Here is a 26,061-nt window from a genome sequence, read left to right as displayed (position 1 = left end):
TAAGTCGACTATAATTTGTTTCCATCATGTATGCCAAGATTTTTATTTGTATTTCTTTTTTTTATATTCCTGTATTCACTAAACGTATGTCATCGTATTGGCTATGATCTCTTTATTAACTATTTATGTCCTCTCTTGAACACATCTGTTTGTTTCATACTGGTCGCACTATAGCCATTTGGTTTATTGTACGATGAACTACACACAACGCAAAAGTCGAAGGATATTTTAATAATTTGACAATACCAATGACAGAAATTTCATGACCATATAAATTTGCTTGTACTATAATTGGTGATACGTGTTTTAGAATGTTTTTTATAAGGGATAAAAAAATCGACATTTTTATGTTTTGTTTATTTTTAATTTTAGTCACTTTATACCATTCTTGCTTAATAGGTGAGTTAAAGATATTGTCTTTTTACCATGCAACGACAACATCTAACGTTGGACGAGATAAATAGAGCTGTGGGCCTCCTTCAAGCTGGTATGCGACAAACTTAAGTTGCTGACCAGATGGGTGTCTCCCAAACCGTCGTAAGTCGTTTGTGGCGTCGGTTTAGAGACATTGGAAGTCCAGCCGAGCAACATCCACGTGGGCCACGTGGACGTGGTCGCTCTAAAACCGTCGCTCAAGACCGATATTTATTTTAAATGCCAGAAGGCAGCAAACAATCACAGCACCTGAGCTTTGGAACAAGTGATACAAGTGCAGCTTCCTGTTGAAACCCAAAAATAGATAAAGCTTCTATTCAATTTTTATTGGGTAAAAAATTTTTTGGGATCTTTTTTTATTTTTTTTATTGTTCCAATTATGCAAGTCTTTTTCTTTCAACAGCTTTATTGCTAACTTATAACTGGTATACCAGTTATCACAAGTTAGATATAGTTTTTTCCGTTTCATTTTTCAACCAATCGTTGTGTAATATCCTCTGGCTTATTAAATTTTTTGTAAGGTCCATCTGGTTGTTGCCCATAGTATAACTAGATACCGCTTACATAAAATGTTTGTGATATATTGTAAAAAGCTGCATCTCCCTCGAAAAGGAATAGGTATTTCGTCAATTGTCAGATGTTCACCTAATGAGTATTGCCGGAATGCGGTCCAGCATAAATCGTGTAGGGGCAGCTTTGTCAGTAGCTTTTTTTTGAGCTCGTGTATCTTAATTGTCGAATGTGTTTGATCTTGTTTTTTAAGCCCAGTTAAAGACAAAAGTCCTATCGTTGCCATAATTTCAGATTAGGTTGTATTTCTGGCGTCCCTTTCGCGATTGTAATTCGGGCGCATCTTTTCTATTTGCATATTGGCACATACCACTATATGTTCAATAATGTCATCAGTAAACAGTTTAGCGAAAGCACTTGCCTCATTTGTTATAAATTGTAATCAATGTATCATTAGCGTACCTTTTGGGTTCAGCAAGTACTTTTACAATATTCGTTTTGTTATTTTTACTAAACCTACTTTTCAAAGAATACTTATACCATTTTGTTCCATCCTTGCCTTCATACTGAATAGTAGTTCATTTTCATTTTAGCTAGAAGTTTCACTTGAATATCCATTCAAATCAGAACTGGGTTTTTCGTTAAAAATAACTTCTTCGTCCGAAGTATCAGGATTTCCCCCAATTACTTCTTCTTCTTCTTCTTCTAGAAATAATGCATCAGCGAATGCTTGGAGTTCTTTATCAGTAAGTCGATTGGGATTTCTAACTGGAATCTGATCCCTGAAAGATAAAATTACTAATAAAAATTTTTATCTACATGAGAAAAAGTATTGTTTATAAAGAAAAATATATTTCGTGCCATAATGACTAAAAAACAATTGAAAGATATACTTACATTATTACACGCGAGGCATATTTGGACACTACCGGGAACCACAAATAAACAGCTAATTACGATCTTCTCAAAATGCCGATTCTAACGAAACTAAAACCAGTAGTTGTAAACACGTTTCAGTGATAGGTTAGATAGATAAACAGGGTGAGTCTTTAAATTTTAAAATATATTTACAGTAGAGTTATTATATCTGGCGTACAAAATTTTTAAATGATTTTTTTGTTCCGCTTTCTGTGCGCTTCCTTATCCTTGTTAAGCAAAGTACATTATTTTGGTCCACAGAATTGTTTTGGTCACTACTTTACAGTCACTCTTTCGTATCTATGTTCATTAATGGTGATTTATTGATCCTGTAATTACATGTGGTTCCTTGATATTGTTTTTCTCTAAAAACTTTGAGCCCTACCTGTTTAAAATGGAAACTAGAGCTGTATAGGATTATCCAATTATTGTAACGATCTTTCAAGTTTTCTTATATCATTTATATAAGCTAGGTTTTGGAATAATGAACACGGTTAATCCAGCACTACCCTTGGGTCTTCTGGCCTGGTATCCTATTCGGCTGAAAGATGCCAGATTGTCTTGCTCCATTCTTCTTCTTCAAGTGCCGTCTCCATCAATGGAGGTTAGCGGTTATGGTGGCAAACGTTTGTCTATCTTCAGCTGTTCTTAAGAGTAATAACGTTATATATCTAAAAAAAAATGTCCTTCATCGCTGCCTGCCAGAATTCAATAAATACCTTCTTAGGCTCTTACTGGAATTTGACAATACTGAAATTAAAAAAAAAGTTTTGGATGATTCTCTTAAACAGAGTTCCACTTGGGTTCATTTTCTTATGATTTTTTAAGAGTCTTTGATAACCTTCTTATAATTCTAACAATTGACATGCCAAAACTTTATTATGAACATTATCTGAAATTATCTTTTTATTTGGTTACTTATGTGTCTTAATATTCTAGTTATACTGTATCCAGAAATTTAGTGTCTCATTATAAAAGTTATTTTAATAACAGCTGTAAAACTGAATAATCCCTTGTAAATACTCTATTGTTGTATAATTATCACTACCAAAGCTGCCAGGACCGGCATAATAGCCAAGCATAGCACGACTGTATATAGGTATATATAATCAGATCAAATATTATCATTCAAGCATAATGTCAAAAAACTCTTTTTATAAACATACAAATTTCCCATAATTATTGTTATTAATCATTATTTTAAGTCTCAACGAAGAAAATGTTTTGTGTGTGTTTTGTGTTTTATTGGCACTAGTTTTCACACTGGCCAGTCAATTTCATAATGATTTTTTTGGACTATAACTTATCACTAACTCAGGGGAGTACTGTGTAGTGTCTGTGTTAAGTAAATGTCTTGTTACTTTAGTAAAGTCGACTTCATTGACTTTACAAAGAGACGCTAATTGTATCTGAACGTCTGAGGTCCCTTCGGTGAGTACCGATTTACTCGTTTTAAAAGGTTCATATTTATTTATGTTGACTTGTTATGTTTAAGTTTTCCGTTTCGTGTCTGAAAAAGTTGGCAAAAAATGGGAAATATTTCCCTTCGCAGTTTTATTTCGTTTTGATACGGAACTTTCCAGTTTTATCGATTTAATAGGTATCTGAATTTTTGCCTTAGAACGACACATATTTTGTCTTTTGGGCATTTGTTTAAGTCAAATTTTTAATGTAGATGCTCTTGATAACCGAAATACTTTAGTCAGAGTCTCTATGGACCTAAAGATAATGTTATTGCTTATCCAATCACTTGTACAGATTTATTAAAGTTAGTACAATTTTTGTTAAATTGACAATCTCGAATTACTTTTTCAGGACAAGGTTTAGTAGAAGACACGACAGTTTGTTTTTCTATCTTGATCCATTTTTACAATGAAAGGTCCTTACAATTTTATTCTGGACATTGACTCTGCTATCTCTGCAGCATTGTAATCCACAAATATGTGGTGGGTATCGACATTAGGTTTTTCTAAAGAATTGGCTATCATTGTAAAGATTTGATCAGTTGTTGATTTTTTAGACATACTAGAGAGTCCTATTCAATTATAATAATATATTGAGTACGTCTAAATTGATATTGTTATTGAAGTAGATCAAGTTAAATTATTGGAGGAATTTTGTTCCCAAGTTGAATTTAAAAAACGGATTCCGACTTAGTGGCTAAAATGTTAAAGAAGTAGCTCCAATTTCACAATTGTTGAATGAATCTAACTATAAATAAATATCTACGTTGGAATTTGTAGCGAACATAATATACGTCTTCAATAAACGCACATTAATATGTATTGGAATTATGATTTATAGCAACAATTTATTCTATCGGCAGTATATATGTTAATGTAATAACGCGTGAAAGACGGTATCGGGCACTAGTTTCCCATTTAAATCATTATCAACTGCGATTTATTTATTATGAAAATGAGTCTGTCGGTTAGTAGAACAACTCCACGGGTAGTACTAAGTGAATATACCGTAATATTGTATTTATTATAATAGATAGCAAATCTCAGTGTAACGTAATTAAATTTGTTATAAACGACAAAAAAAATCGGAAATTTATGATAAAAGTATTCGTTATTGTCATTAGCGTTTGAAAGTTTGCTTGCACGATAAAGTTGAAATTCCAGAGATGAGGAAGATGTATAGCATACAAATAATTGGGACAATTAACAGAATACATTTGTTTTTGTAAAAATAGAACAGCAACATGAATATATAGGTAACTAGAGTAAACGAGACCATGTACCCAGTTAACACTCCTTTAGCTCTTGTGCAGAAGCACTACAAAAATACCCCCATAATGGTAAGATATAATAAATCCTTAAACATAAACAACACAATATAAATCAGCTAGTTACATAAGAACTTTCTTGTTTCTTTTAGAAATTTTTTCTATATAAGAGCAAGTCTTTGAATTTCTTTCTAGTTAGGTGCCCTTTCATTATTATTTTATTCTACTGCTACTTTTATCTGGTACATGCATTTTTTGACTTTTTTATGTTTTAATCTTTCTTCAATATAGCTCAATATCTGGTCGAAAAAACAACCTTTTTCCTTCTACATATCTTCTTCGCTTCCTGTCTTCTATGCACGACTTTTATTTTCAAAACGTTCTTTACTTTTACATTCACATTTAATGTATTTGTAATAAAGTTAGGAGCACCTCTTATTACTTTGTTATCCTTAAAATCGTGCCCTTTGCGTATATTATTTGGTTTTCTCATTTATTTATCCATCTTTTCGAGTCTGTTTAACAGAAAAACTACTTTTTTGGTTTTTCCAGATTGCTTTAACTTCGTTTATGAGTTTTTCTATCACTTTTTTTAATTCTTGATTATTACAATGTTTCGTAATAAAAAATATGGTCTTAATTGATATTGTATTTTACATTTATATATAGAAATAGATAAGAGAAATATACAATTATTAGTGCAAAAATAGTAGAGCATTACAAATTCATTTGTTTCTAAATTGTAAGGATAAGTGATAACTGAATAATGATTGCTGATTAAATAAAAACATATTATGTACCTACAATGTTATCAAAAATTAGACACATACTCATACTAAGTGTCGTCGGTATCTTCATTTAGATTATAAATGATGACTAAGTCAATCGCATCGATGAGATTTTTACACCTCCAAAATTCTTCTATTTAATTTTCACGTCATTCCCGCACACGTCTTTTCCAAATTGCAGAAGTAGCTGTATTAAGTGCTTATTGCCATGTTTCCAAAACTGTTGCGTCACTGTAACAACCGTTACGTCCAATATAGTTGAAGCGTGCATTTCCATAACGTTGCTCATTTGGTTGCCAATTAGTGCCAATATGCCTCATTCGTTTCTTTTACGTTAAACAAGTTGTAAGTGGCATGTACCGCTACTTTACTCCACAAAAATGATTAATTGTTTTTCATTTTAACTCTAAATCTTCGCTGGCCCAGGTATAACTGCAATGTTTCAACGAGTTGCATAGGAAATATTTTCTTTACGTTTATTCATAGGCCTTCATGCCATACTCTATGAAATGCTTCTGCGATATCCAGGAATGCTGCTGAACAAATTTTGTCATCTTTCAATGCTTTCTCCATTTCAGTTATTATGCCATGGATCTGGTTAACTGTGGAGTGTTTATCACGAAATCCAAATTGGTATGTGGGAATAATATTTTTTTGTTCAATTATATGTTTTATTCTTCGTAGTAGCAATTTTTTAAACACCTTTGAGATTATGGATAGTAAGAAGATTGGCCTGTATGATGTTAATTCATGGTTATCTTGTCCTACTTTGGACATTATTATGACCTCTGCAGTTTTCCAAAGGATGGAAACATATTTAAGTCTAAAAGATGTAGTTATTAGGGTAGTAAGCTTTGCTATGGCTTTTCTAGGTAATTTTTTTAGTATCTCACCATTTATCAGGTCCAACACAGGCGCTTTTTTGTATTGATGTTCTTGGTTAATTTTTGAACTTCTTTTGAAGTAGTCAATTGTATATTAATAGAATCAGTATCCACTCGTTCATCGTCTACAACATGGCTTTACGTAATACCAGTTTTTTTAAGATTTACTGGGTGATGAGATGAAATATGAGTGATTTTTATGATTTAAACTTGTATTAACTTTCGCAAAAAGGCCTCTTCAGAATGTAAGTCAAACGTATGCATCTTGTTCTTCTTATTTATAAATTTACATCGATTAACACCGTTACAATTAAAAATTGTGTTAAATATTGTAAAATTAGAATTTGTTGACAAGAAAGTTGAAATAAATAATATTGTTGTTGACATAGTTCCACTCTGCCTAATATCCGTCGTGCCAAAGAATTTTTAATTCTCTTAAAACTAAAAGTACTTCGTGTACATTCACACACACACAATAAAAACAGTCGAATAAAAGAATGTAAATAAAATGGTATAAAAAGCCATAATTTGTTTACACGAAACAACTTTATATAAACCATGTAAAACATTTTCCAGTTATAAAAATAAAACTGTCGGTCAGTAGAACATTTCCAGCGGTACCGTAACATTCTTAACAATTAATTTTGGTCTAGCAGGCGATGCAACATTCCCATCACACAGTACATCAACTTTACATACGTACTCATTTTGTACAATAATTCTAATTAAAACTAAAGCCAGACATTACTTTTAGTAATGTAATTTCTAGTGAATAGGTACAATATTGAGGTCAGCGTTGATTTTTCTTAACGACTGTTTAGAACCGATTAGCTGGAACAAATTGAGATAGTTTTGTAAAGTCGAAAAGCTGTTTATTACTCATAAAATTAGCGGTAACACAAAACAATATTGGGAGCTGTCATTGTTTTAAGTGGCTTAATTGTTTTTAGTTTTAACGAGAATAAAAGATTAAGTGGGCCACCATTTTAAAAAGTTAAGTCAAAGTTCATGGATAAAGTTATAGAGCCATCCATTCAGTGGATTTTATAAACTTGTTAATTAAAAAGATTTGTTATTTTTATTACTACTGCCATCAACGGCATAACTCATTTTGCAATATTTCAAAATTTAAATAATATACAAGAGTACACAGCAAACATAGGCCACAAGAGCAAAAAATCTTGATAATTTTAAAAAAACATTTCAAAAATGTCGTTAATATGAGTTTCTGGTGTTTCTCTCCTAGTGCATGACATGAGCACTATCCTAAATTTTTTGAATGGAAAATACATGAAAGTATCTACAGACGAGTGATAGTTTAGATAATTTTGAACTTCAAGTGTCAATAGGTATCAAATAGATGAGTAAAAATAATGCCTCCGGAAACACCCCTGAGAAAAATTGTATACGAAAGAATGCAAGATAAAAGGAGGAGAGCTGCACGAAGAAAGCGATGTCTACAGGAGTTAAAAAAGGATTTAAGAAAGATGCATTACTCAAAGATTAGTTGGTGAAGAAGAGTCCCAAAGAAAAGGGAAGATTAGAAGTGAGCTACACAAGAGGCCAAAAACTGATTGTAATGCCTAGTATTATAATGATTTAATCTTTTGCAAGACTAAGTATTCGTATTCCCATTCATTCATATATTTTTTACATAGTATTGGAAATATGCAATGAGCCTGTAGGAAACTCTTGGTTGTATTAAATTTTTCTTTGTGGCCTCTTGGCATCTTTCTATATAGTAAATTTTAATTTTTTCGTATTTTTTTACAATTGTGATTTAAGTAATCGTAAACTGTTCTGGTTGCATTGCTTAGGTTTATAAATACTATACGAATACGTTTTTAATGCCTTTTCTTCTTATTCTTTATTAGCACCCTCTTCTAGTCTAATCCTTTGGTTTGGGACCAGTTTTTTTTGCCTTCTCTGTAATATCGTGGAATAATATTTTTTGTGGTTATCCTATGCCTCGTTTATGTGCTCTTAATTGAAATTTTGTCCACTTCTCTTCGCTCTATCTTGTCATATGTGCTGGTCATTTCTACTTAGATTTTGCGATAGTTTCAGTAATATCTTCTACTTTAAATTTTCTTCTAAGATCTTTGTTTTTCACTTAATATCTTTTCGACCATAATTGTCTTAAACAGTTAAAGGGAGATTATTTAGTAGGTGACATAGTTTTAATACAATCAGTCGTAACAGTAAGAATATATATGTTAAAAACCTTTTACTTTTTTATTGGATTTTTGGATCTTTTATTGTTAAGCTTAGTTTACCAACTACTACTCAGGTCATTCTCATTCTTCTTGTAATTTCTGCAATTTTCTTTTTTTTCCTTGCTTAATTTTATGTCTTAAGTACACATATTCGTCTACAATCTTAACCTTTCTATCACAAGGAATGATATCCACTTCTTCAGTTAACATTACCTGAGTTTTCTAAATATTCATTTTTACTTCTACTTAATCTACTTTGTTCGCATTCTAGTTTTTTTTTAATATCCTCTAAGGTAAGTGTAAGTATAAGATTGAGCTTTATTAGTAAGTTTTCACTTATTTTAACATTAAATGTTGCTTTCTTGTAAATTTTTTGTAAGAGTCTACGCAGACATTATCCAATGCAGGACACATTGCGTATGAAATAGAAAGCTCTATTATAATCAACAACTGCCTACTGAACTAAAATTTTCTTCCACAAAGAAAATTAATTCCTGTAGTTGGCTGTAAACCATGAATTCCTTTTAAAAAAAAAAACCTTTTATAAAAGGTATATTAATATAAAAAAATCGGTTGCCTGTAAAGTCGGTTTTACGGGCGAAGATTTTATGTGACAACGTCTTTTTCTCGGTAGAATAATATTGATTTAAACTAATAATTTACTTAACACTATCAACATTTGTCAATAGTATGACATAACCTATAAACTCAGTTTCTCAACTTTTGTGTCAATCTAACAATTAATCAATCAATCATAGTTTACGATAATGAAATATTAGTGTACAATTATTACAGACACAGCTGACGATACTTTAACCACACGTGTGAACTTATTGTGTGTGTGTGTGTATTATGACGCTTTCTCGGTTTTCCAACGCCAAGAACGCTCGAGAAAGACAGAGACACAAGCACGCACCGATTCAACGCGCCTAATTCTCTAGTGCTGCGCGCGCAGCGGACCGATCATGTTTGAGTGGGAGAGAGACGCAAGGCATTCGCCGGTCCGGCGGGCCTCTCTCTCGTTCGGTGACTCATCGTAACAGACGTGAGCGGGCGTTACACTTTTTCATGAGTGACTCCGAGCCAAAACCTAATTTAAGACGTTGTCACGTCAAAACCCTATCGGGCTACATCATGCCTCTTAAGTGGTTTGTTTTAATTTATTAATATTTTATTTTATTTTGGCTCAGGTTTCTTTGATTTTTTTTTTATTTTTGAGGTTATTTTTTGCTCAAGTTTATTTAATTCCAGTTACATTGGATTCTCTTGTTTAACACTAACAAGTATTTTTGTGGGGTCTCCCATTAGACTAATTTACATATAATTTTCACCAACCGATTATCGCAATTTAACCGTTGGTGGCAGGATATACCATTCCTATCAACAAATTAACTGACCATAAGGCAAAAAATATTAAAGACTTCCTAATATTCAATAAAAATGTCTTTTTCATTCTGTCATGATTTTCAGATCTGAATTTTCGAACAAAATTTTATTTGGTCCATTACAGAAAATTTTATGTTTTTATATCAATTCCTTTGGGAATTATTATTATACAATGGCAATAAAAATAAAAACAGTATTGTTATATAATATATTTCATTAACAGAAGAAAAAACACGTTGAGATAAATCTAGTCTAGAACAGCTTCAAGCCTCAGAACGTTCCAGCATTCCACTAATGATTTATTTCTCGTAAGAACCAACTGGTCCATATCAGCTTACCTGCTACTGGTAATGGCACTACTTTACCGAACCTTGTAGACGTTATCAAGTGAGTTTAACGTTACTTGCCTCGAATCAGTGTCTCCTTAATTGAACGTTTAGATATTCGAAACGAATGGATAATGTATGTCTATGGCACTGAAAATACCGTGTACCGACAAATCACTAATTATATAAAGAATATGGAATTATTGGGTCATTGTAGAAACAGTTACCGTCTGGGAGAAGATTGAAATTTTAGGAATTCTTTTTATTAGTAGCAATTGGAGCATCGGAAATCGCTAAACAGGTTTTAATTTCTTGCTTATTGGAAAAATCATTATTATACAACACATTTACCGAAAGGAAATTTAATTATAATTGGGAACTAATTAAAAACTTACTAAACCGTAGTTTAAATATTACATAGTGCTCGTAAATTTATACGACACGAGATAATAACCAAAGAAAGTTTACAAAATATATACTTGTTTATGTCTGAACATTATATACAGGATAGTGACAATTTGAAAAGTTCTAGATACTCCATGTTCAATTTTAGTTATTTTATTTTTATAAAAATACCTTAGTTAACCAAAAATAATCAAAACAAAATACTTACTTAGTTTCTATCTTAATAATTGTTTAAAATGTTGTCAATTTTACTATAAGCAATAATAAATTTTTTTCCGAACTTCTCGTCTCTTTTTTGGAACAATTTAGACGTAATTGAATGGAACGCTACTGAAATTCATCTTTAAGTTCATCATCATCGACGGTTTGTGTTTTATAAACAACAGATTTAAGATATCTACTGGAAAACCAACAAAATTTTCCAAATTTGTATTACTTTAAATTAAATTACCGCTACCCTTGTAAATTGCAAGATGTTTGAGTACCTTATTTTGTCAAAGGCCACACCTGCTTAGCATTTAGACAACTTTTGGTTCCTCAAAAAAATCACTTTTGTTTCGTCACCCGAACAGTCTCAATAAAACTCAACAAAACACGTCGCTCTCAGCACACTTTGTCTTGCACACTAAAAGTTTTAGTAGTTATCTCTCTCTCTCTCTCTTTCTCTCTCTCTCTCTCTCTCTCTCTTTCTCTCCAGGTTCCATAGTGTAGTGTTTGTATTCTTAATAAATCGGTAAAGAAAAGTCTTCTTCTCATTTTTATGTAGACATGACTCTGTCTGTTTTTCGATGTTTCTCCAGTAAGTTGTCGTTCCATCGTTTTCGTGGTCTTCCTACCGATCGTCTTCCTATTGGGGAACCGTCCCTTGTCGTCTTTACTACTCTATTTGTTGTCGTTTGGCTTATATGATCGTTCCATTCTATACTTCTATTTCTTACCCAGTTCTTATTCAATACGTGTTTTCATCTTCGATGTTTCTAACATCCTTTTTGTCCTCTCTGTGTCAGGTCGTGTTTCTGCCGCGTATGTCATTATTGGTCTGATGACTGTTTTGTATATTCTGCTTTCATTTCTGTCTCGATATTTTTATTTCTCCATATTGTATCATTTAGGTAAACTGCGTCTCTGTTTGCTCTATTCACTTGATCTTCCACTTCAGTTTCAAGCTTTCCGTAGCTAGATAAAGTGATGTCTAGCCATTTAAACTCCATTACTTGTTCTATTCTCTGACCTTTCAGCTCCAATTTACATCTTAGTAAATTTGCTATTGTCACCATGCATTTTGTTTTTTTTTTATAATCTTCACTTTGAGACTATTGCTACATCTGCATAGCAGAATATTTTAAGATGTTTATCTCCTATTTGGCATCCTTGTTTAGTTCTTACTTTTTATATTATTTTGTCCATCGTCAGGTTAAACAATAGAGGACTCAGAGAATCTACCAGTCTTATCTCATTGCCAGCTTTAATAGGATATTTTAGTTCATAATAAGTGGATAACATCCTTTAATTTGACCCGGTCAAATGCCTTCTTAAGGTCCACGAAACTCAGATATGCCGGTTTGCTATATTGTAATGGTTTCTTTTGCACTTGCCTCATTATAAATATAGCGTCGGTGCATGATCTTTCCGGCCTAAAACCTCGTTGTATTTGTGCTGTTGTTAAAATTTCATTCAGTTTATTTGTTATCACTTTGATTGTTAATGTTAGTGTTGTGTTTAATAAATTAATTCCTCTATAATTTTCTAAGGAATTATGTTTTGATGTATTATTTTTTGGATTAGTTTTAGTATTTGTTTGGTCAGATCTGGTCCTACGTATATTAGGAATTCGTTCGTCGTTCGCTATTCTGTTCTCTCCTGGTGATTTTCTATTTTTAATTTCCTTAATGCTTTGTAACGAAAAGTACAGTGTATAATTTCATCACCACAAGAGAAAACAATAGAAACAGCAAGTTACAGCCAAAATCCTGTCGGTAAATCAATTTTGATAGATCGTCACAAGGGTTTTATGCCCAAAAGAAAATTTGTGGGCGATCACCTGCTTTCATTTATTATCCCTAACAAAATAAGTTTCACAGTTTTAACTTATGTGATTTCAAAGGCCATTCAATGGCTCCGCTTAGCTTACCCACCCATATGAAGATCTCTTGTTTAGTCACTGTCAGACGGGACCCCCGTAAGAACAAATTACCGTCAACCGATTAAGTTTTTATCTTGACTTATCTTTGAGAATGTTGTATAATATGTCGTTGTGCAAATTTTTTTTACTCTTTTTGTTTATTTACATTACTATTTAAACAAATCTTTACATACATTGATATGTAAATATTTATCGTTGAAACAATTATGGTCAGACTCTTACGGATCACGCTGAATGGGACTGCCTGGTGCACTAAATAGCTCAGATTTATAGTATTAGACCGGCACGAAAAGTCATTCATATTTAGATATTGATTTCTTATACAAACTTATCAATTTATCATTCTAGTGCAACAACAATTATACTCTTGTACTCATCAGCATCCGTTTTTCATTCATTCTTCTTTTGAAGAAGAATTAATGAAAAACCTTTATTTTTTACATACCTAACAATGCATTTACTTGTTACATCTAGAACAACCCTCGTACAGATTTTGTATGATCCTTTCGTATATGTTTACACTAATTAATGTAAATCTAAATTTTAACAAGAATACACAATTAGCTAAGACAATGCTCATCACGAAAAGTCTCACATTAATACCACCAAACAATAACAACCGTAATATGCAAATTTGCATACGTAAAAACCTTTAAAATATCCGAAGAAATTATCAAAGAGACCATCAGCAAACAAACACCTTTTGGAGCGAGTTTCTTGACTTTTATTTCGGTTTTTATTATGGCAAATGTACATTACTTAATTCGAGTTGTTTATCTTTTATATCATCGACTCCTTCGCTTGAAAAAGAGAGCACCTCTCGACATTTTTAACTGCTCATTATGTGGGTGGGACCGTTATAAATACAGAGGCGAACGCTCCGGCAGAATGACAAATTAAAAAAAATGTTTGCGAATGTTTTTAGCACAGCTAAGAACATTGATATATCGTGTTGGTGTCAAAGTTATAAATTATCAACTGTGTGAAAGAGCAATAAATTTATTAGATTATCAGACGAATAAACCTAAAAAAACACAAATTGGGACTAAAATTACTTTTTTACTTATGTAGTAAACTTTGTTTTAAATTCAACAGTTAATAGAAATAAGTAATTAAGGCAAAAAAAGTTACAGTACTGCATTATGAACGAGAGCTGTAATTGTGTGATACAATCTTCAATATGAACGGACCATAAACGATGGAAGCAGTGTAGTGTCTATAAATGGCAGTTTTTAAATTAATGTAATAAAAAATTCTTCTTCTGTGTTTCGTCTATAGCAAGTCGCTACCAGTCTCTATAGCTTTCTTTCTTTATGTTAAATTCTACTTTATTTGGATGTTTTATAATTGCCAATAAAACAACCCAAAAGCTCTTCAAAAATTTCTAAAGCTAATTTGAAATTGGAAATCAGAACAATACTCGGCTGATATCTATCACTATCACAGAACTAATTCAATTAAACTTGGATATTTTGAATCTTCTAACTTAATTGATTTTTTCGAGAGCTAGATAACAAGGTCTGTATAAAGTTCACTGTTATCATTAAGCTACATCCATTATTTGCCAATATTCTACTTTGAAAATCTTAAGCCTCGACTTCAAGAAGACAAAGTGGATGCTGATAAGCAAAAAGCAACAACCTGTTCGACAATTATAAATAGGTAACAGACTAATTGACCATGTAGAATCTTATGTGTACCTTGGCACCAACGTAAATGCAAAATGGGAACAGGCCACAGAAATTAAGGCGAGAATAGAACGAACTAGAGCAGCATTTAACAATGTGAAAAAGCTCATCCTAAGCAAAGATTTGTCTCTTACCCTAAAACTACGTCTAGTTAAATGCTACATTTTTCCGATCTCACTATATGGTATGAAGGTCTGGATGCTGACAAAGACGCTCACGAGAAATCTAGAAGCATTCGAAATGTGGGTGTACCGACACATTCTTCGTATATACTGGACCGAACACTTCACCAACATAGAGGTACTTCAAAGAATCGGAAAGGAGAAAGAAATCGTGAGCACAATCAAACAAAGAAAGCTTGAATATCTAGGCCACATATTGAGACACGATAAGTACCGTCCACTGCAATTGATTGTCCAGGGGAAAATAGACAGTAAGCGAGGGCCAGGCAGGAGAAGACACTCGTGGCTCCAAAATCTGCGGAAGTGGTCCGGGCTCACATCGGTCGAACTATTCAGAAGCGCCGCAAACAAGATCAGAATTGCCATGTTGATAGCCAACGTTCGCAACGGACAGGGCACTTGAAGAAGAAGAAGTTTTACTTTTCTGTCAGAGGGACACAGCTGACTACCATACTTTCAAGTGGGCTTTAATATATCAGAAGAGAAACACTTTGTTATATATAGATAAATTCAAATTTTCTTTAAGAGTTCGTTTAGTTCCTAGATACTTGCAATTTTTATTTTCTTTATAAACATCAGATGTCTACTGAAGGAAAATGTTTAGTCCAGGGGGGAAATGAAGATAGAGGAAATGAAATTGTTAGATGGAGGTCAATATTTTTTAGTAATGTAGTAATTAATTGAGTTGTCGGTTATTAGATAAAATTTTGGACATTGTTAGTGGAAGAAGAGATTATTGTGGTAATTATGCAATGAATGAGATTGAAAGGACTTTCGAATGTTGATGCAGCATATGAAAGTAGAAGAGATTGTCGTCTTAACGTGAGAAGTTTCATTGGATTCAAAATCTTCCAAAATAAGCAAAAACCTATACATAGACAGAGATCGCTATTGTGAAAAGACTTTATTAAATCTATATTAGATCTAGAGGTAAGAAAACAAAAAAGCTATTGTAGTTAAACTTAGATAGGCTAGGAGCTCTTTAATTTTCCGTTACTCGCCCACGGTGTGACAGACCGGCCCTGTAAATAGTTTCCAGTAACTCTGATTGTAGTGGGGATTTGGAATTGCTGCTCCATATACCTCTTCATCTTCAGTCTTTGCTCAACTGTGGGTGAAGTATATGTACAGTGTAAAAAAGAGCATTGTAATTTTATTATTAGACAACACGGTCCGGTACGGAGTATTTTGCACACATTTTTGCGCTTTGGATCAGACATCGAAAGTTTTACTCTGTAAGGTGATTCAAGTTCTTTTTATTATATTTAATGTTTATATTATTATATTTGTATATTTATAGGTATACAGATATAGATTATGAGAAGGAGAAACAAAGAATATTAAAATTATTTGAGGAAGTATCGACGGGCGAGGAAATGCATGAAGATAGTGATGAACAAAATGAAATTGACCATGTAGAAGAACGATCTGAATGTGGTGATACTGAAGAAGAATTTAAAGACGATCAAACAGAGGAAGAAAATTTTAGTTTCAGGAGGAAACCGTACTTTATAGGTAAAGATAAATTAACAAAGTGGAAAAATGTTTTCCGCCGAAGAATGTAATAACACGCAGTACCAAGCTGTACAATTGCCAGCTATAAAAGAATTTGTTAAAACTCAATCAACACCTATTGACATCTGGAATTGCATTTTTGACAAAGAAATGCTAAATCTAGGTTTTGACTGTATATATATAAATATTTAAAGTGTTATAAATGATTACAATAGACAAAGAGATGCGAAAACTACCGACATTGCCGAAATCAAACACCTAATTGGTCTTCTTTGTTCTGCTGGTATTAGAAAAGCAAATCACATGAATTTAGGTGATCTCTGGAGAACAGATGGCACTGGAATTGAAACTTTTCTTGTAATAGCTTGTAATGAGTAAGCCTAGATTTTAATTTTTTGGCAGTGTCTGCAATTTAATAACATTCACACAAGAAATGAAAGGGTACAAGTAGATAAGCTAGCTCCAATACGAACATAGCTAGAAACATTTAACAGCAACATTAAAAAATACTATTCTTATTCGGCTTATGTTACCATTGACGCGAAACTAGAAGCTTTTCGAGGAAAATGTAGTTTTGGGCAGTACATTCCTAGCAAGCCGAATAAATATCGCATAAAAATTTGTCCTATTTCCGATGTTAAGCAGTTCCATACCAGCCACTTAGAAGTATATATACTTCACTTTAAAGAAATTGACGTGTGGTGTAATCGGATTTACTATGGCAGTAAATGATTAGATCACCAGCCTATTGCTTAGGTTAATTAAAACATATTTTATGAGAGCAGGAAAGGACTGGTTGATTTCAAGAATAAATAGAGTTGAACTTAATACAGATCTTTAAAGAACACCCTGATTTTAAGGAAGAGATTAAGAAAGTTTACCATTGACAAGTACTTTTAATGTTCTTCTAGTTAGAAAGTTTTTTACAAATAAATTACGGTAGGAAAGTTTGATTTCATTAATGTCAAATATAGTTGCTACGACATAGTAACTGGTTCTTATATATTTCAAGTTCAGTTTAAAGAACTTTTGTCTACACAGATATCTACACTTTATGATTCAAATTTGTAAAGTCCAACTCTGGCCCTTAAATTCATTCAAGAGTCTACACGAAAGTGACGATGAAGGTAAATTTGCATGTATTTAAAGGAGTATTCTTTTAATCGAGTATACTGACCTATAATTTGTCTGACCTACAGTGTTTATGTATGCTTGTCTGAGAGATGGGCCTGGCGGTCCGTTATGTAAGACCAAAACCAGTTCCGCTGACGAATTCTCAATAGTCACCAGTTGATAATTTATGATTCGCGAATTCTCATGGGTTTGGTGGGCGAGTTTCGTGGGTATTTTACAGATGGGATTATCGATTAGAATTTAAGTGATCGTAGGAAAAAATGTTCCAGTGACATTACATTTAGAATATTAGAAACAATCTAAGAAGTCCCGTTGTAACAGCCAGCGGTTTATTTTTGGTAATTAAAAACTTTTAAGAGAACATATTTCACGGCTTTTTTCATTACCTTGAAATTGCAATGTATTTGTATACATCTACGTGTAGAAAACTTAACATGGACATTATGTAACGGATGATCAATGAATGAGAATTTTATTGCAAGGCAGACCTATGAAAAACAAAACACCTTAATGAAGTGCTGAATGAGCGATCTTAAAGGTCATCAGATGATTTAACGCAACTTCCAGAATAATGAACCTTCTCTTAATGAACATGTTTATGGAATGGAGTAAATGTATGCCGCTTATTTTATTCATTAATAACTAGATTAAACGACAGTTTAGTTTGTGCATTAATCTTTAAAATATCTTTATAAATTAAGTGTCTGTTTTTTCTTCAATGATAATTTGTATCTACTATTTAACCTACTTTATTGTCACCACTGTTTTTTTCTTGATGGAAATCAAATCGTTATCAGGATTTTGATCCACGAAACACCCACCGAATTTCTCTATTTAGTCACGAACAAGTCACTGATCATAAATAATTTTCTATTTATACCTAATAGTATATTGAATTAATTTAGCGAGAATAAGGAATTAAATGTTATACTACAATGATACTTTTTCTTTACTATGTTTAAAAATTATTTGTGTAAAGAAAAATTGTGGAAATTCATGTGAAAAACCATTATAATGGAATGTGTTATGCCGGTTTAAATCCGTGCTTATTTAAATTAAACGATTTATTGTATTTGAAGTTTGTTGGGGTGAAACAAAACTGAGGTAATAAGGTCTTGATATTTAGGATAATTTTTCTGCTTTGAATAATGAAAAATCGTTGTAATCTGCTGTCATCAAAACTGTGCTGTAATGTATTTCCAAATAAAGTATAGAAAGTTCCCACGAAAGGCACTTTTCCTAGTATTTTTAAGCCTTTTTCTTTCATACTAAACTTCTCTCTCTTGTATTTTAACTCTTGTTTTTATCTCTTATATTCTCTTTAAATTTCGTATAAAGGCGCCTTCGAATTATAGAGAACGGTTTGAGCACATAATTCGTTAAACTGATTAAGGAGCGAATTTTTATGTGATTCCTATGAATTACAACAAAAGTCGACTTGAATGCGAATTTCCTACAATAATAAAAAATAAAAACAAGCACAATGTATGTACAAAGGGAAAATCCCAATGGTTGGCTGTATACCATATTTAAAAAAAAACTTACAATGACATTAAAATTTCTGATGTATAATGGTATATATTTATCAAAATTTTAAGTTATTTAAAATTACTAAAAGGATTAAATTTTTTTCACAACTTTTTCACTCCTAAAAGATGTTTTTACTGATGAGGGTATAATAGGATTAAAAATGTAGTGCAAAAATGTTTGTTATAAAGACTTGATGATCTTTTAAACTAGTTCATCGTGGATTCTTTGGCGCCATTCAATGATGCAAATTTTCGTTTTGGTAAGCCTGTAAAATACCAACTCCCACTAGATAAACTAACTGTAATATTTTTATTTATTGGTGAGATTATTTGGTCGAATCAATTTAAACATTTATTCAATACCATATGCTCGAAATAAACGGTCTAGGAATACAAATTTTACGACTAATCGCCAACGCTATTTATTACGTGTTTTCCATCTTTCATTTAAATTCGGCTAATACTGCTGTAAAATTTTGTTATTTTAACTGTTTTTACATATAGAGAGATTTGCACATACTTAAATATGTGGCAGGTTGTTGGCCTAATGTAACACTTATTTTGGTTTAAAATAAATTTGAAAAGATTTGACAAAAGATGCAAAGGCCATCACACAAAGTGGATAAAAATCAACGGGAATCAAAGCAAGCTATGAAAAAAATAAGACAAGCCTTAGAACTAAATAACAGTAATATAGAGCAGCATCTGGAAAATTATGAACAGGAAATTAAAAGACGTGTAGAGGGGTTAAAGAGAGAAATGGTACACAATTAAATAATGTAAAACAGGAGACAGTAATTAAAGAAATTTAAAATACTATGGAGGAGATAAAGAATTGCCCGAAAAAGAAACTAAAGAATCAGAAAATTGTGTTGAAAAACGTTATTCAAGAAGACATGGAAGAAGTGGAAAAAGAAATTAAACAAATAGAAAAACAAGTCACAGAAATGTGTGGAAGCATGTAAGCAAAATATCAGAAATCATCTCTAGTTGGATAACTTTGAAAAAAATTTTTTTTAATTGTTTCTGGGGCAAATACAACAACTAGAAATCAACAAAGAACTGTAGAAGGGAAGATACAATGAAATAATGGAAATTCTAGAAAAAACATATGCATTACAGGTCTACAACAACGCCAAACAATTGGAATATAATTATTTATCGGAACAATTTCGGCAGAATTTTTTGCCAGACATTTTGAGGAAACATTAGAAGACTACATCACTTTGAAAGATTACAAAGACATCGATAGTTTAGGCGTTCTGTTTAAAGGAAAATGCTTTAATTTTTAAATTTTTCTGTAAGAAAATCTAGACTACCGAGTATCAAGCAAGTTTTAATGTTTCATATCCATGAGATTATATAAATAAGGTTTTTAGACAGACTGTCTGATTATGACGACACGAGAGTTCGTTGGATTGATTAGTTCTTGGATTCTTGACAAGTTAGAATTCTCAGATACCATTATTAGTTTAAATATTCTGAATGACAGTTTGCTTAATATTAGCAATCCCTAGAAAAGTCTTAACGTGTTGACTCTCAATCGATTATAGATCTAAAACAAAATTTAATGAATCCTTAAAGGTCAAAATTCTGATTAAGCACGAGTTTTTATATCTAAAACTACTTAGTTTCCATAATATATCATCCTTTATTTTGAAAGTCAGCTGTGCTATTTTTTTTTGAGTCACTGAAGTTGAAAATAAGGTAAAAACTCCCAATGTTTTCGTATAGCAATAATTTTCCTGGAAATTAGTATAACTGCTAAACTGTCCAACTACTTATACAAATTATATTGCATCGATATATAATAATTAATGATCAAATATATTAGAAGGTAAAGTTTCTTTCAAGTTTTTTAATATATTTATGAAATTTAGTTACTTTACGACCTTTAAAATCATTGAAAACCACCCAGAACTGATTATCGACATATAAAGTATTTAATATAATATATGGATTTTTAGACCTAAAAAAGACCACTTTTATGTGCCAATATCTCAAACAGTATTTATTATACAAAAAATTAGTATTATCAACATTTTTTTACCAAGATCTTGTGTCTCTATCGAATGTTGAGTTTACTTTTTGTAAAAAATTGTCAAATCAGAAGAAGTGTCATCCACCACTAGAATAAAATAACATATCAGTAATATATAAATTTTGTTTCTTAGACTACTGTCGAACTAAAGTTCAAATTTCGCGCCCATCCATTGGCGTAAAAAATTGGTAGCTAAATGTTTGTACTGTACTACCAGAGTTAAATTAAATAATAAATAAAAATTAATATTTTGTTCCCGATTTTGTAACGTTTTGCCAGTATTATACACACATTACAAATGATAAATGCAAAATAGTGATAAATAAAGTGGAAAACAGAAGAAGAACATAAAATTTGAAAAGCGTTTGTTTCCTAGTGGCTAGTAAAGAGACATAATTGCCCGTCGGGCATTTCTTATACATTCATAACGTCCACTGTTGTGATTCTGACCGTTCCGTTACACAGACTTGAATTTATCTACGCACCAAAGTACATTCGTTGTTGAATCGGAGAATATTCTTTGAAATGCTAGAACCAATTATTCCCTAATTCGTTGCCAACTATGGAAAACGGTAACTAGAAGAGTTGTTGAAGAGACTAAATTGAAGAAAATTGCTAGTGCTTCTGGGTTGAGAAATTATGGGGTCTAGTTTTGAGTTCTCATACAATTTACGAAAAAAAATTGAAAGTGGATGCGGTTTTTACCGGTAGAAACTGTTGTTCTTGGAACCTGTACCTACGACCGGGTAAAAATGCTGCTGACAGGCGGCTTGAAGCGACTTTGACGCTAGTGAATCTGGTAGCCTACATTTTTGCATCGAATTAGATTAGTAGTTTATAAAACCAGAATAAATTAACATAAAAGCTGTTGGTACAGTACTATACAATTAAGTATTAACAAATTGAAGACATTGAAAATAAAATAATTATCTTGACAGCACCGTCGGTGGGATCATTTACAAAATAATACGGAATTAGAAAAAATAATATATATAATATAATAAACCTAAATAATAAATAACAATATAAAACAGTATATTATTTATATTAATTCGAGATAACAACACCGCCCTACGCTGGTTAGAGCAGCTAATTCGGATTCATCATTAAATCTAGGAAACCGTTTTTAAGGTTTCTGTGGTGAGCCAGCATTGAATTTTGAAACATAAAGTTTAAATTCTCTTGTTTTTGCAAAGGGTGAAAGTTAGCTTTTATTTAAAAATTTGTCAGTCTTTAATTAAGAACTAAAAGTATACATTAACAATAAAAACTTCCCTCTGAAAATGTGGAAAATATTTATGTAAAGAAACTGATGATTGCTCCTTAATGAAAGGATCTCTTTAATCACTAAGCTAACCAACAGAATATTAGGCGTTTTGAAAACCTTCGTTACGAAGAGTAGATATGAGAATCAGTATAAAAATAAAGTTATTTATTAACTAATAGAGCTATTATATGACTTAAAAGACTCTTTAAATGAGAAATAGGACATCTTGGACGTGAAATATTGAACTTAGAATAATTGCCTTGTAAAAGACGTTTGTCGTTTAGAGTTCCCTTGGTCTGTGGCTTATCTCACACAGATATTTTTACATACTCACGTTAATTTCTATTTTTTATATGTGTTCAATTTTAATTTAGTTCAATAAGAAAACGTGATATTAGGAGTAATATTGATGAAACATGAGACTAGAGTTGTTATAAAAATATAGTAAGCATTTCCATATACGTGACCTTGTGTAAACAATATGAATTATATATTTAAAGCCACCTGTAAATAGAAAATAAGAATGAATTGGTTAGTCAATGCTGACGTTGAGTAGATATAGAACTTTGCTCAACCCGACCTGGGTTAAATTTGTAATTGTCAAGTTATTCAATAAAAGTACCATCTGTAGTTATTTGGAAAGTGCAACATGGAGAATCAGTTGGGTTAACGTAGAGGGAGTCGCAACACCACAAGTTAGTCATTTTCTATTATTTTATTGATCCACTCGTTCATTGGGAGAATAAAAAGAGTGGAATGAATAAACTGAATGAATGAATGGATAAATTAGTTGCCATCGAGAACCCATTCAGACTTCATCTGAGGGTTAACAGCAACCCCTAGTGGGAGTTTTACGTTGCCAAGCAGGTTATCTGAGAAATATTTTAACATCACAACATAATTTTAAATAAAATGTAAGACATATTAAATTTTGTACTATCTAAAGTGTTTTTATCCAGGTATTTAGTGACTTAACTCATGTGCACCGAGTAACAAAACACTGATGATGGGCTTTTTAGTTCGAAAACGTTCTGTGATGTCACCCGAAATGGATTTTAAATTATATATCTTTTATAAAAGATTTTAAATAAACTTTTGGTTCTACAACCGACTTGCATACTGTCTTTTTTGTTCGTAACCTAATTTTAAGAGATCAAAGTAGTGAGTTTATGTTTGTTGCTCTTTGCTAAATGTCCCGATTTAATGTTCCTTCTTTCGCCATTACTGTCATTTTCTTCGTCCTTTATTCTGAGACGGTAAATCCTCAATTTTCGTGTTCTTCGTTTAACTTTCGAATTGTGTTTCATGTCTTCTTCATCGTTTCCCTATAAAATATTTGTTATGTACTTGTTTTACAGTTGTACTCGCATCCCTGAGTATTTTCTACTTCCATTGTTAAATGATTCCTGAATATAGGAAATTTATTTATATAACCTGTGGCAATAATATTAAAAATGTAATAAATTACAACGTTTTCTCTTTAGATGAATCCAACTCAGTTTTGTTATGATTACGGTAGGAGTGCAGGCGGCTTTGAAAAACCAAATCACAATTAATAATTACTTTTAGATGCATTTTATAAATTTTAAAGCCTCCTAGTAATTTGTGTGGTTTAAAAATCGGCAGAGGAAAGATTACTGATGAAAAAATTGGATCAAATATTGTTAGATTTTTTAATTTCGGAAAATCAAACTGGAAACTTGCAGATTTATTACAATTATCACGATATAGTGTAAGAAATATAGTTAGAAGATAATAAAACTACAGGTTAACTCGCCACAAAACCTCGCAATGTGGAACAGCAAAATTGATGGCACCAATTCAAGAGCATTAAGTATTCTGTAAACTGATGCTGTTGAAAGCAAGCAAGCAATTTGATAAAACCCAGTCAAAGAGACTTGCACAACTCTTAGAATGACGTTTGGATGATACAATTCATTTTATTGGAGCGAGGTGTATTGATTCATGTAATCAGGAACCACTTCACCGCGCTCCATTGCTCCAGATTATCCCTTTCTCCTTATAGCACTCTGATACGTAATAGAGGCTCTTTATCAACCAAATACTTGTCGTGTGATATTCCTTGTTACAAGAACTCCAACACAATATCCTAACCCGATCAAAGCAGGCTAGCATGAGACCCTCTTTTTCTGCTTTCTTTCGTGACGTATCATCGATCTGAAATTGCTTGCTCGGGCATCGAGTTTCTGCTCCGAGCTACGCCTCGTTCGGTGACTTGGTGCCCGAGGATGTGGGCCCTTCGCTTTTATATTTAAGGATTTTGTTAATTTTTTTGGAAGGCCCTCACCTTTTTGTTAGTATTTTTAAATTTTTTTGGTGGCCCAAGCCGTTTCTATTTTGAAGGTTGTCCTGAAATTAAAATTGCCAGTGCTGCGTGCTGGGGCTTCTTCTGTGTGTAGAGCTACGAATTATCTAGACTTAATGCGTTTGCCAGGATTTGCTGGTTTAGTTTGGCAAACTTATAGATCAAGATGTTACAGAGAGGTTCATAAGTTAGGATCTAATACATACAAAATAGGCTATTTTTTTTAATGAATAAAAACCATATTGAGAATTTGCCAATTTGTTGTAGGCTAAAAAAAATCTACGTTTGATATCACTACAAAAAAAATTGGTCAAAATGGGTAAAATAGAATAAGAACTGAACTTTTCAGCAATGGAATACGATACAATGTAAGAAATAGTTGACGTAAGGTTTATGTTATATAAATCTATATAAAATGCTGATGAATTGAAAAGAAGATCTAATACCTAAGTACCTAGGATTGCGTTGTTTTAGTATTGTTCTTTTTAAAAAGTAGTTATAAATCAATACGACAAAAACTCAAACCTCGTTATTAAACCTGACACTTTTTGTTATGGTGCTTAAAACTTTATATTTAAATATTATAGTACTTAAAACTAAGGACTATTAAAAAATAATAAGATCAAGGATGACAAAATGATAATTTATATGTGAAACATGTAAAATTAATGTTAACAGCAAATTGTATTAGCTAAGCTTCTGCAGCCAAAGGGTATACAGACTATTAAACAGCTATACCCTCTTTAATTTACTCGTACCTTAAATTGAGCATAATTCCGATGGTATCCTAAGGCCCAAAAATTACAGTTAGGAACTGAATATGTCATTAATATTACAAATACATGCTTTATTTATGTGCCTTTAGTTAAGAAAAATTTATATATAAAACAACTTTTTACAATAAAAGAAACATCAAAGATGATAAGTGGATGGCTATAGGATTTTGGCACATAGATAATTGATAATCTACGAAAACCATCTAAAGATCGCCGGCAAATACCTGAACCATATGCAAAATAATAAACTGTTCCATGTCGACCAACCAAATCTTATAAAACTATCGGAAACACACATTGCTAATTTAAAAAGAACGAGAACCACGGATCTGGGGATGGGAACCGTTAACCGAACTATCATTTCGCAAGAAATCTCGAGCAACGACTCTTTCAGTACGTGAGCGCGTACCATACACATCCTCGACATCGACTTCGACTACGCTTACCTGACTGAAGAGGACCAACAATAAGGCTTTTAGTTTGTGTTGTGATTGGACTTGGACGCTGAATCGTGCGGTTGTGTTATAAATTAATCTGATGTTCGAGACATAGAAAACAAGACAAATTTTGATCAAAGAGAGTAAGTTTTATTCAGAGAAAACCATATTATTTTAGCCTTTTGTATATAATTTGTTAATATCATTTTTTAACTGTTTTTCTTTCTATAAATATATATTAAGAAGATTTCAATTGCAATAGAACTACTCCATTCATGCAGAAAGAAGTAATCTATTTTTTTCTATTATCTATTCTCTGGGATTTATTTCTGCTGACGTTTTCAGTATTTCTATAAGAGTTTCTTGCTTTCGCTACTTCAAAAGTAAATGTTTGCCTCTGCAACTCATATAGTTGTAAAATACT

The 26,061-nt window shown here is 32.0% G+C and overlaps 1 protein-coding gene across 4 annotated transcripts in view; it reads left to right on the top strand.

Moving 5' to 3' along the window:
- LOC140439031 (uncharacterized) overlaps positions 1–26,061 on the top strand; it is a 359,260-nt gene that overhangs the window by 118,725 nt on the left and 214,474 nt on the right. Inside the window, exon 1 of one of the 4 annotated variants that reach the window (XM_072528666.1) lies at positions 25,593–25,780. The exons of the other annotated variants lie outside the window; for them this stretch is intronic. The gene's annotated coding sequence lies outside the window, so the exon portion shown is untranslated. Of the gene's footprint in view, positions 1–25,592; positions 25,781–26,061 lie in introns of those variants that run through there. 4 annotated transcript variants of the gene reach the window in all.

The sequence above is a fragment of the Diabrotica undecimpunctata genome, chromosome 4 (assembly GCF_040954645.1).
Source record: "Diabrotica undecimpunctata isolate CICGRU chromosome 4, icDiaUnde3, whole genome shotgun sequence".
In the NCBI taxonomy this organism is placed as follows: Eukaryota; Metazoa; Arthropoda; class Insecta; order Coleoptera; family Chrysomelidae; genus Diabrotica; species Diabrotica undecimpunctata.
This window is presented reverse-complemented; position numbering and strand designations above follow the sequence as displayed.